Here is a 19,887-nt window from a genome sequence, read left to right as displayed (position 1 = left end):
GTAGATGTAGGCCTTCCATATGCATTCTCCCTACTCTTCTTCTTTGGCCCAAAGATCCTGTCATTCATTTCCTATGACCTAGAGAATTGAGTATCCCGTGGGCCAACACGTTTGTAGCAACCTAAATATGTCACATGGTGACATCTTTGGTATGAGGTCAGGTCCTCTCTCCTGTGAATGCAGGCGACTGTCAGCGGCTGACCCTTCTCTGCTAGGTGTCGGCTGTGTCACATACAGCCATCTCTGCCTGGCCCAGGCTGTGGGGAAAAGTAAGTTGGAGGGTTCCATGTGCTCTGTTTCTCCTCAATAAATTTTCTCTAACTGTACTGTGTGGTGCTAGTGCTATGTGTCTGTGACCCTCTAGGCTGACAAGATCTGTGATGTTTTCATTTTAGACTAATAGGACCTTTAAATATCATTTGAGTGGTTGTTTTTTTCCCCCAGTAATGACAGTAGTCATTTGTTATGCACACAGGGCCTGTGGGTCAGGTATTCTCAGTCAGGACACAGTGGCGGGGACAGCTTGTTTCTGCCACGTGCTGTCTGGAGCCTTGGCTGGAAGAGCAGCTGGGGATGGAATCACTGGAAAGGTCACTCCCTCTTGTGTCCAGGATTGATGGGCACTGAGCCCTCAGCTGGCATTGCCGACTGGACCTACCCGGGTTCCTTCCGGTGGCCCCAGGCTTCTTCATGACGTGGTTATTGGCTTCCAAGGACAGGCTCTAAAGACAGAGGGCCTGCTGGAGGCTGTATTATTGTAGACCCACCTTCGGAAGCCACAGAGCATCACTTCTGTCATCTACTCCATTGTTTGGGGGTGGTCACAAAATCCTACCCAGATACAAGCAGAGGGAACACAGATGCCGGATCTCAGGGACAGGAATGACAGTCACATGGTAAGAACAGCCTGTGGGCAGGTGCAGCCATCTTTGGAAAGAGAATCTGCCACTTTCCCTAATTCCTAGGAACTCATTCTTTTAATTCCCAAACTGGAAGATACTTGGTCAAATATTTCCCACCAGAAGAACATAATATAAGTTTGGAACTGCTGGAAAAACAGAGGGAAGCACACATTTCTCTCTCTAAACTGGAGTCTAGGTTCTAATAACTCTTTAATCATGTGTCCATCATTTATTGTAGCTGCCCAGAAGTAAATATCCTAATAAAATGATTTATTTTATATTTATTTTGACCTTCAAAATTGCTGACCCTAAATCTGACCACACATAAAGTTAGTGTATTTGTTTTCATGCTTCCTCAGAACTTAGAATGGTCACCAGGCAGATGAGTGGCTTAGAAATGCCTCTATTGCATTATAAGGGATGACCTCTAGATACTAGAACTGAACACAGGACCTGACCATTTGAAAAAGATAGCCGCATTTCTCACAAATGGTATTTTTAAATATTAGTCAGTGTCATATATTCTTCATTGAGTTTAGTTCTAGAAGAATATATGTATAGGGGTGATCTTTTTCTCTCACAACCTTTACATTTAATTTCTAACCCTGGAAATTATATTTGTACTCACACAGTATTGACTTCTTTTGAACTAAAAATAAATTACTCTTATCACTGCCTGAGCCTTTCAGCAGTGTGGGTGGTGAGGGGAATGTATTACTTGGATTAGCAGCACCTATAGCTTCTCTTTATGCAGGGTATGCTCTTTGGTGAATCAGGATCATAGTAGAGGAAGGCAAAGGTTTCTAGAAAATTCCCTTCAGGACATGGCTTGGAGAAGGCTTATAAATTCCATAAAGTTTTTGGAATCAAGAGTCAGAAAGAATTCAATTTCATTGACATAGAAACTATGTTTCTTTTACCAAATTTGCACCTAACTGAACATGGAGCCTTGGGAAAGTGAATCAACCTCATCCTACATGGGAGGGAGAAGAGCGTAAGAGCAGTGTGGTTGGGTTGAACTGGGTAATAATCATTACTGCTCTAAGCATCTATGGTTTTTTTAGATATTGTGGATTTCTTTTTCTCTAGATCAAAGTTTTATTAAGCCTTGATTCTAGGTCTGGGCTTGTTTGATTTATGGAGTGAGCTAGTGTCCAGTGCCTCCGCCACACATTTAATTGGCTAAAATATGCACCCTGAGTTTATCTAATGTAACCAGAATACCCTCAGGATATGAACCCGACTACCAACAAGCATTATTGGATATTGCTGCACTGAAGATCCTGTCATATTTTATATTATAAAAATTCAGAATGACAATGGTTTTTTAAAGACCCATTCACTCTTATTAGCAGTTTTCCACAAATATCCTCATCCTTTACAAACATCCAACTCTTTCTCTGGTTTTGATTAAGTTTCTGCTAGAATTATAGTAGTATAGCCCTCATTTCCCTCTGATGACTGCTTCAGGTGTCCCTCTTTTATTATTTTTTTTTCTAGCATTCACTGTATCCATTCATTTATTCAAAAATATGTACCATACTAGGTGTTGGGGATACAGCAATGAACAAGACAGGCATGACTCCTTCTTTCATTTAGCTTAATGTCTAGGGGTAAAGACATTGAATAAATAATCATAGATGTATTGGAAGTTAGGAAGGAGATATGCAAAGGTCTACACACTATAGAATCTTATCTTAGGATTTAACCCAGTTTGTGGGTATCAGAAAATTCCAGATGAAGTGGCATTTAAGTTGAAATCTGAGTAGTAAGTTGGACTTACCAAAGATAGGAAAGGAGAACATTCAAGCAAAGGGGAAAGCTGAAATGATAAGGTCCATGGAACACTAGAAAAACCATCAGAAGGTCACACTGGACAGAGTGGAGAGAGGGCTGAGGAGAGTGATAGACAATCAGGCTGGAGAGGAAGGCACAGGTCTAACCAGGATGCATGTTATACGTCATGCTAAGCTTTTGGACTTTATCCTCCAGGAAGTTAGAAATCATTAGGGTTAAAGCTGGGAAGAGATAGAATTTAACCTGTGATTTACAAAGCTCATTTGGTTGTCATATAACAAGTGGTTGGGGTAGGTTGACAAAAGGAGAGGCAGGAAGCTTAGTTAGGATGTTCCTGCTATGGGTGGATGAGAATGATGTATGGGCTTGGCCCAGGGCACTCCATTCACTTGGGAACAATAGGGTGTGGTGTTCTGTAAAAGTTGGGGGAGGAGGGAGGACATAGGGTCTGGAATGGTTCTGTGAAGACCAGAAGGAAAGAGTGTTTCAGAAAGGACAAGTGGGGCGAAGATGTTCAGTAAGGGGATGACTGAAAAACATTGTTTGGATTTCATGATGTGTAAGATATTGCTGCCTTAGGGAGAACACTTCTAGTGGAATGAAGAGGGTAAAATTCATTTGGGGTGACTTGAGGGGTGAGTGGAAAGTAAAAAGAAGGGAGGAAGAGAGACAGACAGTGAGTGACTGTTACTCTTCACTGGTTTAGTTGTGGAAGAAGAGCAAGAATCATTGCTGGGAGATACTAGTGAGATAAGAATGATCATTTTCCAACTAGGAGAAGCTTGCCTATATTTAAACGCTAAAATGATATTGTAGTTAGAGAGGGGGAGTGGAGGAATTAGGAGAGAAAGGGACAAAGCCAAAGGCCCCTGAGACAACTACGGATCAGAGGATGAATTCTAGACCCAAAGTGGAGGAATTGGTCGCTTATCACATTTTGCCAACCTTTTCCTATCAGATGTCTGTCTCCTCCATGAGGCCATTAGCTCCTAAAGATCAGAAACTGTACCTTCTTTGATTCTGTATCTCCAGCATCAGTTTAGGGCTTAACAGCAAAAGTGTCCTGTGAGTTTTTAGCTGAACCATGGGTCATTTGTGGTGGGAAGACCACAGGAGTTTTCTTTTGTGGATGGAGACTAAATGCCTTGACAGTTGGAGGATTGGGGATCACTAGGGAGTGAGCTTCTGGAATAAATTTAAGAAATGACCAAGAACTATGGAGTGGCAGAGTTGTCTGGCCAGTTGTTTGGCTAGAAGTTTGCGTTTATACCTGATGGGAAGGCCTCAGCTGAAATTAATCAAGTGGAGATAAAGAGCAACCGGTAACATACAAGTCAAGAGTAACTGAAAAATGAACTCCTGCCCTCTTGGCTTTCTCTTTGGTCCAGAAAGGAGGATGGACAGCCCAACACTATTCCACAGGAAAAGAAACAATGCTCATGCCTTCTGAGCCCGTTTTCATCAGCTCAGATGCCACCATATGCTCAGGTCATAAACGGAACAACAAATAACCAGACGAATATTTTCCATTCAGTTGCTCTTATATCTTCTACAAACACGGAAGTTAAACTAATTCAGTGAAGCAATTACATTAGAGTGTTCCTTCTGTACTGGCAGAGGGCATCATTAATAATAATTAGCAAATGTTATCCCATATTTGTTCATTCCCCTGAAATTTCAAAATCCTTAACTAATGTTTGACATGAGTTTCTCCCAGGAATGAGGAAAGGAGATGCAAGTGGGCTTGTAGTATTTGTAGGAAGGGAAAGTGGAAGCAGGATTAAAAGGATTTATGGATTTGGTTACAGAAGCAAACTAGCTTAAGAGTTCAGAGAAAGGACTATGCTAAGGATTTTTTTTTTTTTTTGAACCAATATTTCTTCAACATTTACGGTGTACCTCTGGCCTAAGCTCTTCTCGCCAGATGTGGGCAGTAAAAAGATCACGGGGCTCATGATCTGAAATGCTCACAGTCTTAGAATGAGTTCAAGTTTCACTAAATGCTATTCAGGGAGAGAGACCTCCAGGTTCTAGCAAATGGGGCGTACACACCAGGACCCACTTGCCAATGGGCAGAAAGAATGGTTTTATTACTCAGTACAGTGCCCTGTCAATCCCAGTGCAGACTTCGTTGATAAAAGCCAGATTGCAGAACATGGTCAAGGCTGAAGGCTTACTTGGGGCCCTTAATCACCCATCCTGGATTTTTGTTGGGGGACTTCCATGTTCCAGTTGCCTCCACAGGTATGTCTGGGCTTGCAGAGGAGCTTCTGAGACCAACCAACCTAAAAAAGAACCCCAGGCCTCCCCACTTCACTGTGCCTACTCCTCAGTAGTCCTGCCCAATCATAAACTTGACCCTGTAAATGCCAGTGTCTGGTCAATCAGAAGAGCCTTTTTCCCTTCTCGTCACGGGGAGAAGTGTTTTTCCACTTGCTAACGTGAGAGGAAGATTTCTTCGAGCCACCCCTGGATCCTCCCAGCAAATTCCTCTTTTTACTTGAGGAGATTCTGCTCTCTGGAAACAAATGCGTGAGACAGACACCATCTCTGTAATGAGATCAGTGGGGCAAGGGAGCCTGGGAAACAGGAGCATTTAAGGTCAGGCAGAAGAGAAGGAACAAAACAAAACCCACAGCGCTAGAACAAGACAAAAGCAGAAAGCTATGGAGACCCAGAAGAGAGCATATTTCACGCTCAGATTTCTAGAGAGCAGACAAATTTCAAGGAGAGAGGCAGCACTGGGAGTTCCCGTCGTGGCACAGTGGTTAACGAATCCGACTAGGAACCATGAGGTTGAGGGTTCGGTCCCTGCCCTTGCTCAGTGGGTTAACGGTCCGGCGTTGCCGTGAGCTGTGGTGTAGGTTGCAGACGCGGCTCGGATCCCGCGTTGCTGTGGCTCTGGCGTAGGCCGGTGGCTACAGCTCCGATTACCTATACGATGCCTTTTTTCAGTATTCCTGCCTCACAATCATTAGATTCTTTAAATATGAAATCAAGTTTTTCTGTAGCTAAGAAAAAGTCCCAATATTTCCTCATTCATCCCATCTTCATTTATTCTCTTTTCTCCTTCTGGAATTCCTGTTATATAGAAAGCAGTTATCAAATATTTTTCTTCTGGTTATTTTGTTTTTCATAATTTTTCTTTCTCATTTCCTATTCTCTTTCACACTTTTTCTGTTTTTGTTTTTGTTTTTTTGCGATTCCTTAAATTGATTTCCTAGATCACAGATTCTAGATTTGGTTTTTGACATATTGTCCTGCTACTTAAGACCCCTACTGATCCTGTTTTGTTTTGGCACTCATGGTTTTATTTATTTAACTTTTTGTTCTTGTGGCACCTTCTTCATAGCTCCTCTTTAATTTATGCAACATCTTCCCGAAGGTCACCCTGTCCTTGGAAGTTTAAATAAAATGTCTAATCCCAATTCCATACCTGATAAGAAATAGAATGTCTCCTCTGGGGTTTTCCTTTATTTTTAATTCAGAGGGGTTTTGTGTTTATGGTTCCCTCTAGGTCCAGTTTCCTTTGACCAATGATCTCCAGATCCCACTCCTTTGTACAGCCCACCCTGGCCCGAACACATTTCTTTTTTTTTGGGGGGGGGGTCCTCTTTTTTGGCCAGGGTGCAGCATGTGGAAGTTCCTGGGCCAGGGATCAAATCCAAGCCCCAGCTTCAACCTATGCCACAGCTACCGGATCCTTAACCCACTGCCCTAGTCAGGGGATTGACCGGGCAGTGCCGCAGAGACAAGCCAGATCATGACTCCACTGCACCACAGCAAGAATTCCCCATAGGAGTTCCTGTCGTGGCGCAGTGGTTAACGAATCCGACTAGGAACCATGAGGTTGCGGGTTCGATCCCTGCCCTTGCTCAGTGGGTCAAGGTTCTGGTGTTGCCGTGAGCTGTGGTGTAGGTCACAGACGCGGCTCGGATCCTGTATTGCTGTGGCTCTGGTGTAGGCTGGCAGCTACAGCTCCGATTCGTCCCCTAGCCCGGGAACCTCCATATGCCACGGGAGCGGCCCAAGAAATGACAAAAAGACCAAAAAAAAAAAAAAAAAAAGATTTCCCCAGAACACACTTTTATTCCTTGTGTGTCCCAAATGCCATTCGCCTTGTGTGGGCACCTTGTGCAGGTGTAAGGAAGGGATGATGGCACAGCTTTCCAGAGAGCACATGCTATTATTTAAAGTCCTTCAGCCACCCCATCACCAGGCATTTCTCACCTGCCATTTTTCTAAGCAGACCCTCTCTCCTGTCCTGTTGAGTGGCTGTTGGTTTACAAACTGATCCCTTACAAGGAGGGCAAAGAGAGACCAAAGAAAGAGGCAGACCACTCAGATTGGTAGGTGGCAGGTTTCATAAGCAAAGAAATGTACCCTTGAGGCTGGTCTTGGGCAACTGCAAGACAGGTAGATCTCTGAACCTGCCCCACCAGAATCTTGAAATTCATGTGGGGAAGCCTTCACTGCACTCAGTCATGTATTCCCTCCAGATGGTCTCAACACCTTATTCTCACAAGGCTATGACCTTGGAACAGCTCCCACTGTGGGAATGGCGGGCAAACATTCCAAGAATGGGGAGGGGTGATGAGCTTCCCATTACCTGGATCCAGCTTGAGGGTCAGGTGGTGGCCATGTCCTCCCAATGACCCCCAACACAGCCCTGCCTCTCTTCTTATGTCCCTTTTTCAGCTATGCGTCCTCCTTCCAGAACTTCCTCCTATTGCAAATTTCCTTTGTTTCTCTGTCAGTATTTAAGTAAGTCAAAAAGTTGTGGCCAAACCACACAAACCCCAGTTCTCAAAGAAATTCAATGGACTAAACTCAGGTCCCTGCTATTAAAAAATCACAATTTTTTTGGCTGCACCTGCAGCATGTGAAAGTTCCCAGGCCAGGCATTGAACCCGTGCCACAGTAGCAACCAGACCCACTGCAGTGACAATACTGTATCCTTAATGCCCTGTACCACAAGGGAACTCCTAAAATGACAATTTTTATAGCTTGCGACACTAATGAAAAAAATGTTAGTTCTTTCTTATTTCTTTTATGAAACCCAACTTGGAGAGAGATAGCTTTTCTCTGATTGCTCAACTTAGTGTTTTTTCTGGTAGATAATTTTTCTTCATCCTCCTTGATTTCTCATATTTCTAAACAGAGGTCTAGTTTCCTCTTGGCAGTCGATGTGGCTTCCCTCAGCAGTTATGCATGTCATGGTTCAGTTTTTTTTCTGGTGGTTTCCTGCTTCCTTTCCCTAAATGAGGCTTACATAGAATTTATTAAATGTGTAATAAATGTACAACCATACAACCTCCAGCAATAAAACATGGACTCTATAGGGTGCTGTTCTAACATGAACCAACTATGACTCCTTTCTCAGCTACTTGAGTCACTCTTGACCAAGAGTAAATAACAGATTAGTTACTGTCTGTCCTTCTTTGTTTTCCTGACTTGGGCTTGTTTTTGTGATGCATTATACCTGTGGATGCATTTAGGTTGTCCGTATGCTAGCATCAGGGCTGATAAACGAATCACATTGCCATGAGCTGTGGCATAGGTCACTGGCATGGCTTGCGCTTGGATCCAGCATTGCTGTTGCTGTGGTGTAGTCCAGCAGCTACAAGTCTGATTAGACCCCTAGCCTGGGAACTTCCATATGCCACAGGCGTGGCCCTAAAAAAAGAATGTTTATAGCATATTTAATCAGATAGTCAAAACAAGGAACAATCCAAATATCTAACAATAGGAGGATAAAGAAAATGCAGTGTATTTACTGCGTGGAATACGATACAGCAATGAAAAAGAACACACCAGTGGGGGAGAGATGGTTTGGGGGTTTGGGATGGGCATATGTACACTATCATACATGGAATGGATGCTCAACTAGGCACTTGCACAAGGAATTCTACTCAATATTCTGTAATACTCTATCTGGGAAAAGACTATAAAAGAATGGATATGTGTATATGTATAACTGAATCACTTTGTGGTATGCAGAAATTATCACAACATTTAAATCCACTATACTTCAATAAAACTTGTAAAACATGGAAAAGATAAAAAATAAGCCCAACCTTAAAAAAAAAAAAAAAAAAAGACCACACACACCACTGCTGTGTATAACAATATGGAGAAATCCCACAGTCATAATGGTGGGAGAAAAAGTCAGATAGATGACTATATAATTCCATTTACATAAACATCAAGAATAGACATAACTAACTTATGGTGATAGAGATTAGCAGAATGGTTAGTGTTTGAGTGGGTATTGACTGGGAAGGAGCTTGTAGGAGTGCTAGAATGTTCTATACCTTAGTATGGAGGTAATTACATGGGTATGTACCTATGTAATTATCTCCTAGGTACAATATCAGTGCACCTTAATTTAAGTTATACATAAATTTAAAAAAATACTATGTGATGTCTTCTAGAACTAGAGAAGGAAGAATTTGAGAGACCTTGATTTGGAAAGGAAAAGAATACTTTCATGGCTAAGTGCTAATTGGAAGCACACTTTATGTGGAAGCCCTTTCTGCCTTTATCCTATTAGCAGACATTTCTCCACCTAGAACAAATGTGGTTTAAACTGTCCTCTTACTAACTTTACTGGGAATTTGCCATTGAATTTGCTTGTACATCGCTATAAGTACTGTGGTAAATATAAGTCCTAAGCCACATCCCTGGCACTCCAGAAACTTACAACCTAATAGACAAGACCACCACAAATAAAATACTTCAAGAATGTAGTATTTCTTTTTTTCTAAAGTGCAAACGGTGAGATGCAAAATTCTCTAGGAATTCAGGAGAAAGAAAAAAATCAGTAGGAAATGGTGTAAGTGATTTTCATGAAGGAGGTAGGACTTGATAGCAGTTTTTAAAACCAGATGGGTGGACAAAATGTCAGAGAGTCCTTCACTTTATTTGTTTGAAGAACCTGTTTGCTAGAGCTGCAATATGGTCATTGTTGACAAGACCGGATGTTTGTCAGGGAGGTGGCAATAAACCAAGAAGAGGATCCTAGACTTCTCAGGTGAGCCAGGATTGGACCCCAAATTGACACAGGTTGGGATGCTAGGGGCTGGGAAGATGGAAACACAGAGGAACATAGGAATCAGGAGTAAAGTGAGGCCAGAACTAAACTCTACACCCCAAGGGGAAATACTCTGCCGATTCACTTTCAGAAGAATATAGAAAGTTTGGGGAAATATATTAATTCCTCCTTAATGCTTTTTTCTCTTTCTCCCAACTCATGGATCTGGAAAACACACACACACACACACACACACACACACATATTCACACGCTTTATTTTCTGGTGCTGGCAGGGAATTAGGAGTTTATCTAAAGTGGCAAGGCTGTACTGGGTGGAACCAGGACCGTAACAGTAAGATTGGCAGATATGTGAAGACAACTGAAATTCACATCAGCTGATGCTACCAGAGGTCTGACTCGCCTGCTGTGGTCTCATAATTGCTTTTGGAAAGGTTTTCTGGTTCTGAGGAAATCAAATCAAATTTATTACCAAGCAAATTGAAATTTCCAGGCTGAAGCCATTCTAGAACTTCTAAACATCTTTAAAAGAAGATTTCAGCCTCACCCTGTTTTGACTTTCTCCAAGGTTTTGCCCCTTCTGCCTGGTCAAAGGTACAGACAGTTAAATTTTTTTTCCTACTGAATTTAGGAGTGATATTTTTGGTAATCTGCCTTCACTTCTTCTGGTGAAAAGTTACAAGAGCTGGGAGCTCTTGGTGGGGGACAGGGCGGAGTTCATGCTGTTAAGACAATTTCTGTGGATCTAGTACTTACCATCTCAGGAATATCTGATTCACAACTCGCCCAGTTACTGGGTATCAAGCTTGCCTTTTCTACATCCTTCTTGCCCTGGATATTCCATCTGCCAGAGCCCCCTCTTTCCAAGCCCTGTTTGCTTCACCCAACCCTATCGCTGGCAACATCTCCTTTTCTGTAGATTTTTCTTATTTTTCCCCTGGCTCCAACAGATCTTGTCTTTGGAACTTTCCTTCTGGCAACACATTGCCCACTGCTTTGCTCGGTCCTCAGAAAGCTTTAGGACCAAAAGGGAGACTGAAGATTAAGGGCTGAAAGAGCCTGGAGGCCTCGAGTTTCAGAGTTGAGGGGTGCTCTGGACTAAGACATACCCTAAATTCATGGCTCAAAAGTACAGTCTGTCTTACAGCTCCTACCAGTAAGAGGCCGACTCCTTCAGGGTATGGGTAAGATTTTGTGGGCTGGATTAGAATTTACTTGCCATTTACAACTTGTTTCTGTATCAAGTGCCATACAAATACTTTCAGATTGCCACCTAGTCATAATGGGGGCACTGTCTGTAAGATATTTAATTTTAGTTTTAATTAATTAATTAATTAATTAATTTTTTTATCTTTTTGTCTTTCCTAGGGCCGCACCTGTGGCATATGGCGGTTCCCAGGCTAGGGGTCTAATCAGAGCTGTAGCCACCAGCCTATGCCAGAGCTACGGCAATGTGAGATCCAAGCCGCATCTTCGACCTATACCATAGCTCACGGCAATGCCAGATCCTTAACCCACTGAGCGAGGCCAGGGATTGAACCCACAACCTCATGGTTCCTAGTCAGATTTGTCAACCACTGAGCCACGACGGGAACTCCAAGATATGTAATTTTTAAAATGTCAGTGTTATATTTGGGTACATGCTAGTTCTCAAGAAAATATGAACCTATTCTAAAATTCTAGGGATGTGCAAATTCCAGGTACATAAAAAAGTTTTTATAGGCATCATTGTGGGCCAATAATTGCAGTATTTGTTTATTCTTTCAGCAAATATTCATTAGACTCCTCATGTGTGCTAAGCTGTAGGGGTGTGATGGCAAACTTACACAGGTGTGGTTCCTTCCTTTTTGTGGCTGTCAGTTATTTCTAGGGGATACAGGTATTAATCTCATAACGAAACATGAAATCAAAAGCTTGCTAAGTTACGTGATAGAAAGGTATGTGATGCTTTGAGTGTGTGTAAAAGTAGGGTTTGCCCTTCTCTGGGGAGTGGAGAGGAATTCCCCCTGGAGTTGACGATTGAACTGAGATCAAAAGGGTAAGGAGAGTTAAATCTGTGCAGAAGGCATCAGGAAGTATATTCTGGGCATAGGGTTGTACTTTAAGGAAGTGGAAGAAGGCCTGGTGTCATTAGGATCCTTTGGGGCCTTCTCGGACCACCTGACCTCTGTGGGCAACTACAAGAACAAAGGATTTCTGCACCAACAAACCACGCCCCGCCCCTTCGCCTTTAAAAATGCTTTGCAGTTTGGGTTTGGGGAGTTCAGGATATTCCTGGGACATGAGCCATTTATCTCTTGGTATGGTCCTGCAGTAAGTGCCAGACTCCAATGTTTGGGTTTGTTTGTCCTCACTGTGCATCAGGCACACGGACTTGCACTAACCATAGTTCAGAACAAGCTGAAGGAAGTAATTAGAGGTCCCTATTGTCACCTCTTAAGTCATACTAGGAATTTTCTTCTTTCCCCTGAAGCAATGCGAAAAGTCTTGGCAGGATGAGGTTATTTCAAAATTTCCATTTTAAATATGTTATTCTGGCCCTAGTGGAATCAACAGAGTGAACACTGGGTGACCAGTTAGGGGGCCATGGCAGTTGTCCAGAAGGGAGATGATGGTAGCCTGGATCAGGTTAAAATGGACAGATTTGAATTGAATATGGGATAGTGAGAGAATGCGAGGTGTCAAAGATAACAGGGGCTGTCTTGATGGATATTTGAAAGTTTGGAGATGAGTGAGATGTGCTGAATTGGATTTGGGACATGCCAAGTTTCAGGGGTCTTTAGGATATCCTAGTGGATCTATAGGAAAGGCTAAACAAATAAGGGTTCCTGGCTCAGGTCTGTTCATATGAGAGTCATTGTGTTCTGGAGCCATGGGTATGGATGACCCTTTAGAGGGAAGATGTCAAATGAAGAGTGTGCAGAACTGGGCCTTGAGGAACTACGTCATTTAATGACCAGGTAGAGGAAGGATGAGTCTGCAGTGGGAACAGAAAGAATGGCCAGAAATGTAAGATGAAAACTAGTGAGCTAGTAGTTGCGTAGAAACAAAAAGTATGTCTGACTGTAAAGGAGAGGAGAAAGCAAACTGGAAACTATGTGGGGCTGAGCTGTAATTTCTTTCATGGAAGAGATTGGGACAGGTTTTTTTTTGTTTGTTTGTTTGTTTTTGTTTGTTTTGTTTTTTCTGTCTTTTTGCCATTTCTAGGGCTGCTCCCACAGTATATGGAGGTTCCCAGGCTAGGGGTCTAATCGGAGCTGTAGCCGCCGGCCTACACCAGAGCCACAGCAACGCGGGGTCCGAGCTGCATCTGCAACCTACACCACAGCTCACGGCAACACCGGATCTTTAACCCACTGAGCAAGGCCAGGGATCGAACCCGCAACTTCATGGTTCCTAGTCGGATTCGTTAACCACTGAGCCACAATGGGAACTACCCACTGAGCCACGATGGGAACTCCTTTTTTTTGGGGGGGGGACAGTTTTAATGTAATGCTGTTTGATTCCATTTATATATCATTTGTGAAATGACAACATTATAAGTGTAGAGAACAAATCAGTGTTTGCCAGAGGATGGGCAACAGTGGGGCTAAGACAGTCAAGGGCAGACCTTGGGAGTTCTACCCAGGAGATTCCTTGGTCTTAATGGAAGCTAAATGTCTTGATTGAAGTGGTAGCTATGCAAATCTATATACAGAATCAAATTTTATAGAACTATCTACATGTGCATGTAGACACACACACAAACACACACAAGTGGCTGCACATACAAACTGGTGATATCAGAAAAAAGTTTGTATTCTGGTATATGGTATTGTACCACTCTCAACTTCCTGCTTTTGATACGGGAATACTGTAATAAAGTGATATAAGATGTCACCATTAGGGGAAGCTAGTTGAAGGGTACAGGGGACTCATTACAAATTCCTGTGAGTCTCTTTTATTTTTATTCTAAAATTTATTTCAAAATAAAAAGTTGTAAAAAGCTAATGGGAAAGATAGGAAATTTACAGCCAAAAAATGTCCCAGTGTCATGTCTTTATCTGTTTAGTTCTCTGTCCTTCAAGTGCAGCTTAATCATTACCATCATTGTTGTTACTCATGCATAATGTCCGGGAAGCACTTCTTATTAATTGTATAACTGGAAACTCCCAACATCCTGCCACTAGCAGCCGCTGTCAGAGGCAATTTGGCGGATGTAAAGAGCAAAAAGTGTTTGTTTTGAGTGTGTGTGTTTTTGGTTTTGTTTATTTGTTCTTTTTAGGGCCACGCCTGTGGCATATGGAAATTCTCAGGCTAGGAACAGAATCTGAGCTGCAGCTGTTGGCCTACATCACAGCCACGGCAACACCTACCGGATCCAGATCTGAGGTGTACCTGCAACCTATGCACAGCTTGCAATACTGCCAGATCCTTAAACCACACGGATCAAGGGATCAAACCCACATCCTCACAGACATTGTGTCAAGTTCTTAACCCGCTAAGCCACAGTGGGAACTCCCAAATCATTCTTGATAGGACCTTCTGTGTTGATTATAGCTGGTGGTAGGGGTGGGTTGCTCCCTCCCAAGAGGCCAAGCCTTAGTCTTCCATAGTCCCAAGCTCCACATCCGTGGATTCAACGGAGGATCAAACATATTTGAAAGAAAAATGTTCTAGAAATTCTCAGAAAAAGCAAAACTTGAATTTGCCGCCCTTTACCACCCTGGCAACTCTTTACATAGTATTTACATTTTATTAGGTGTTATAAGTCATCTAGAGATGACTAAAAGTATCTGGGAGGATGTGTGTTGGTTATATGCCAATATATGCCATTTTACATAAGGGACTTGAGAATTGGCAGATTTTGGTATCTGCCGGGGTCCTGGAACCAATCCCCCTCAAATACCAAGGGATGACTGTATGCTTCAGAATAAATGAGGAGTGCACATGCTTTGAGAAGCCGTATTTAAAATGCCAGTTTCTCCACTCTTTTTATTGTGCAATATAGAGGACATACAGACAAGTTCATAAAATAAAGTTTAACACTTAAAAAGCAAACACCAAGTTTACTCCAACTGAAATATAGTAACACTGCCCACCAGCACCTCAGAATTCTCTCATGTGCCCCTTGTTTTTTCAAAATAGCCTTGTCAATAGATGATTTACGTACCATAAAACTGACGTTATTTAATTGTACTAGTTAAGGATCTTTAGTATATTTGCAGTTATTCAGCGAGCTTCACAATCTAATTTTAGATTCTTTCCATCACCCTCCCCCAAAAGAACACCCAATCATCAGTCCCTCCCCATTTCCCAGTCACACCCCTACTCCCACCCTTGATAACTTAATCCACTTTCTATCTCTATAGATTTGCCTCTTCTGGTCATTTCACTAAATGGAATGATAGCATATGTGGTCTTTGTGTCTGGCTTCTTTCACTTGGCATGGTTTTGTGAGGTTCACTATGTTGTAGCATGTATCACTACTTGTTACTTTTTATTGCCAAATAGTACAGTTGATCCTTGAACAACATACGTTTGACCCGTGCTGGTCCACTTATAGACTGATTTTTAAAAATAGTAAATACAGTGCTACATGATCCATAGTTGGTTGAATCTGTAGATGTGGATCTGTGGATATGGAGGGCAAGCTATAAGATCACATGCAGATTTTTAACTGCTCAATGGGTCAGTCCTCTAATCACCACGTTGTTCAAGGGTCACCTGTATTCCTTTGTTTGGATATACACATTTTATTTATCCACTGCTTGATTTGATGGGCTATTTTGAATAATAGCCAAGAGAATGTTAATGTACAAGTTTTTGTGTGGACATATCTCCAGCTCTTTGAAGCAGAGACCTAGGAGTAGAATTGCTGGATCCTACAGAAACTATATGTTTAACATGTTGAGAATCTGCCAAGCTGTTTTCAAAATTCTCACCAGCAATGTACGTTGCCTTCTGTTTCTCTACATCCTCACCAACACAGTACTATCGGTATTTTTTTTTAATCACAGCCATTCTAATGGATGTGACATGATATCTCATTGTTGTCCTTTCACTTTTTCGATGGTGTCCTTATCCAAGAACCACCTTTGTCTTTGTCAATCCCGTGTGATGTGTGCAGAATTTCTGTTTTATTAATATTCATTCTGATAGTCTTTCTTTTTTCTTTAGATTTTGTTCTTTAATGTTCTTGAGATGGAGGCTTTTTTAGCCTTTCTTTTTTCATAGTTACCCTCAAGGCTATCTTTTTATCTCTGAGTACTCTATTTCCACATGGATCATTCTAGCTTCCTGTCCTTGCTTATCTGTGGATTCTCGCTCAACTGTGAGAAAGCTGACTCTCAGTGTTGCCATATATTTATTTAACTGTGCGATTCCAGGATACATGTACGGAAGTATCAGAATTGCCAACTCATACTCCTATGCAAAATAACTTTGTCACCTAGGGTATGGTAGTTCCTATGGGCAGTTCCTTTTTGCCTTTAATCTTACAGACTCCATTCACTTCCAAAGATACTTGGCCAGCACTTTTCCCCTCATCCACTTCAGTTAGTTTGTTCCATACATTTGTAATAGTTAGATCCTCTTGTTAGCCTATGTTTTTTTCCTAGGATTCCTGAACCTCCCAAATGATTTTTTTCTTGTTCTTACTTTCTCGAAGCCTTAAAAAAAAATTCTAGATTTGAATAAGTGTAGATGTTACTACATTTATAGATTTTACCTATAACAACTTCAGTGTATCTTCTGACTAATGGATACATTTGTCTTTAATTTGCCTACATCATTTCAAATTCAAAATACTGCCTTTCCTCTCTAACATCTTTCAGATCGATGAATAAACCTATAGTATACTACAATTATGCCTCCTCTCTCCCCTAAATATTCGTCTTTCCAGAATAAAAGAGTTCTAAATTTTAGGCTCTAACTAGAAAGTCCTTGCATCCACTTTATGACTTCAGTCTCATTTGTCAGGATGTCTTTCTCATGGTGTGGGGAATCAAAACGGCACAGCGTTATCTAGCTGAGAGACACTGAGTGGTTTTAAATAAAAGCAGGATCACAAATTTTATTTTGTTTCCGGTATCCTCTCTGGGTAACACCCAGTGTTTTCTGTAATGAAACACACAATGTGGTGTCTTAAGGGAATAGTTGCAGCTGATGCCTCTTTATTGAACAGTTTAACTTAAAACCTATTATTCTAAAAGTGTAATTGGAATTACTTTTCCCTAAGCATTCCTTCTTCTTTACTATCATTATTCTAAAGTCTTTTTTTTTTTTCATGGAGGATGCTTCTGGTGCCTGCTCCTTTGTGGGGAAAGTTGATCCAGGGGCTTGTTACAGGCTTCTTGATGAGAGGAACTTGTGTCTGCCTGCTCACTGGTAGGTGGAGTTGAGTCTTGTCCTTCTGATGGGTAGGGCTTTGTCTAGGGTGGGGGTAGGGGTAGAGGAAGGTGGTGATTAGACACACAGTGGTGTGCCTAGGAGGACTTTAGGCAGTCTGTTTGCTGATATGTGGGGCCGTGTTCCCACCCAGTTTGTTGTTCGGCCTGGGACTTACGAGCCCTGATGGGTGGGGCCAGGTTAAAAGTTCCTTCTTAATTGCCTTCGCCATTCTCCTTTGCCATAATTTCACCTGTTCACATAGCCTCATCAGAGCTTTTTGTCTATTGATTTCTCATTTTGGTTTCTGGAACAGCTTGAAGGCCATTTGCAATCTTGAAGTTTTCACATTATTGAAATGTGAAAGTACCTGGTGGAAGATGTAGTGATGAAAGAGATAAGTCTCTTCCTCTACGAAGCTTGTAGCCTAAAGTTCTTCTGCTAGATCATTGGTTCCCAAGGCATTTTAGGGAACCAATTAAAATTAATTGGTTTTAAAATTAATTTTTATTGACCCTCATTCGGTACTGGTATTTTTAATGGCTCCTTGTTGGGAACATGTGAATATGAAGTTGGGTCGTCTGTGGGTTGGGGACTACCATTCTAGGTAATTTATGAAAGCATTAAGCTTCAGTCCTGAACTGGCCAATAGGTTAAAAATGCCACTGTTCATAATTCCCCATAAATAACAATCGTATAAACACACACATACACACCATAATATTCACCCACGTTCTGTAGAATTCAGGTGTTTGTTTGTTTGGTGGAAGGCAGGCATTTAAAGTCTATAGAAATTCTCTTTACTAATTTTGCCATGATCATATTGTTTTTACTCACTCAAAGAATTCTGGTAGGCTATTGAGACCCCTTCAAAATTAAAATGTCTCTTCCCTTCACCCTGTTGACATGTTTACCTAAGTGTTTAGAAAATTTCCTAGTCAACTAGTAGATCATGTAATAAAAAAAGGGAATTTATACTTACTTTTTTTTTAAGCTTTCAGATCTTTCTTGAATAGAAACTTATTCTGAGAGAGAATTATAGTCAATCTGCCAGTCTTAGAGTTATTCTTCACCCCCAAGGGGATTGTACGTATTCTAAGATTGTTTCATGTCTCACCTTTGAATAAAATTTGCTGTTAACCTAGACCCTGAAAAGCCAGGGAGCCTGTCTTGCCTGTTGCCTAGGTCACTCTAGATCAGTGGGTGAGCTCACCATGCCTGGGTCTGGCTTTTTCAGATGCTTCAGAAGGAGCACTGCTAGGTTCTTTGCAGGGTGGGCCATGGTCAATGCTGTTATTTATGGACATGGGGCAGGGGCTATCAGAGCTCTGAGCCCTGAGTACCACCTCTAGGAAAGGCGGGCAGCTGTCTGTGGTTTGCCTTTCCTAACTTTGGCATGCCACTTGCAACAGGTTTTAGAGACTGGTGTATGCTGAGGCTTTTAATCTTGACTACATGTTTTATTTAATTAAGTTTTTGATTGATTTTCTAGCTGGCAGTCCCCTGCTGAGTCACGCTAGATGTGCTTTAAGAATTTTACATTAATAATTTTTAGAGTCCTCTGTAAGACGCTCCTCAAATTTTTTGGCCTGCCTAATTTCTTCTTCTTTTTGTATGTTAAATGTATAATTTAATAAAATTGAAAAGGCCATATAATTTGAAATAAATGCTTTGAAAAAATAATTTGAAGATACAGGTAAACAAAAGAAAGAAAATAATCTCATCATTTGTTGAGGTACTTCTAACATTTTAGAGTATTCCTTTAGCCTTATATAAAAATTATAAATTAAATTTTTTTTTTAAATAGAGATTTACTGTATTTACACTTTAGTGTCCTTTTTTTTCTCATTTTATATTAGGAGCATTTCTCATAGCCTTAAATATGATTTATAAATGATGCCTTATATTTAATTGTGTTAATATATCATAATTTATTGAACCAATTTCCTATTGTTGCAACTTTAGGTTGTATCTCATTTTTGGTTATAATATAATTTTGTTATAAATAATTCTACAATGATTATCTTTGTCACGTGCACTCTAGTTCCTTAGGATAAATTTATAGAAGTGGCATTATTGAGCTTTATGTATGTATTACCAAAGTTCTATGAAAAAATGCCATTGGTATCTTGGATAATGATTGCAATAAATCTGCAGATTGCCTTGAGCCATATGGTCATTTTAACAATGTTAATTCTTCTAATCCATGAGCACAGTTTATCTTTCCTTTTGTTTGTGTTGCCTTCAGGTTTTTTCACATGTCTTATAGTTTTCTGAATACAGGTTTTTTTTACATCCTCAGTTTAATTTATTCTAGGTTTTATTTTGTTTTGTTTTGTTTTGCTGTGCCAGTGGCAAGCAGGGGTCAGGGATCCAGGAATCAAACCTGCTCCATAGCAGTAACCAGTGCCATAGAAGTGACAATTCTGTATCTTTATCCCATTGAGCCATCAGGGAACTTCATTTAGAGGGTTTTTTTTTTTTTTGACATAACTATAAATGGAATCATTCCTTAATTTCTCTTTCTGATACTTCATTGTTAGTGTGTATAAACACAATAGATTTCTGTATATTCATTTTATATACTGCAAAGCTTTATTGAATTCAGTGATGAGTTCAAACAGATTTTTGGTGGCATTTTCAGGATTTTAGTATCATGTCATGTGCAAACAGTAACAGTTTTTCTTCTTTCCAATTTGGAAGCCATTTATTTATTTTATTTGCTCGATTGCTGTGGCTATGACTTTCAATACTGCGTTGAATAAAA

General features: G+C 41.0%; 1 protein-coding gene across 4 annotated transcripts in view; it reads left to right on the top strand.

Moving 5' to 3' along the window:
• LOC125135266 (cytidine monophosphate-N-acetylneuraminic acid hydroxylase) overlaps positions 1-19,887 on the top strand; it is a 79,532-nt gene that overhangs the window by 6,718 nt on the left and 52,927 nt on the right. The window contains exon 1 of one of the 4 annotated variants that reach the window (XM_047795200.1): positions 17,100-17,120. The exons of the other annotated variants lie outside the window; for them this stretch is intronic. The gene's annotated coding sequence lies outside the window, so the exon portion shown is untranslated. Of the gene's footprint in view, positions 1-17,099; positions 17,121-19,887 lie in introns of those variants that run through there. 4 annotated transcript variants of the gene reach the window in all.

This window comes from Phacochoerus africanus, chromosome 9 (assembly GCF_016906955.1).
Source record: "Phacochoerus africanus isolate WHEZ1 chromosome 9, ROS_Pafr_v1, whole genome shotgun sequence".
Classification (NCBI taxonomy): Eukaryota; Metazoa; Chordata; class Mammalia; order Artiodactyla; family Suidae; genus Phacochoerus; species Phacochoerus africanus.
Note: the sequence above shows the minus strand (reverse complement) of the source record. Positions and strands in the feature narration are given on the sequence as shown.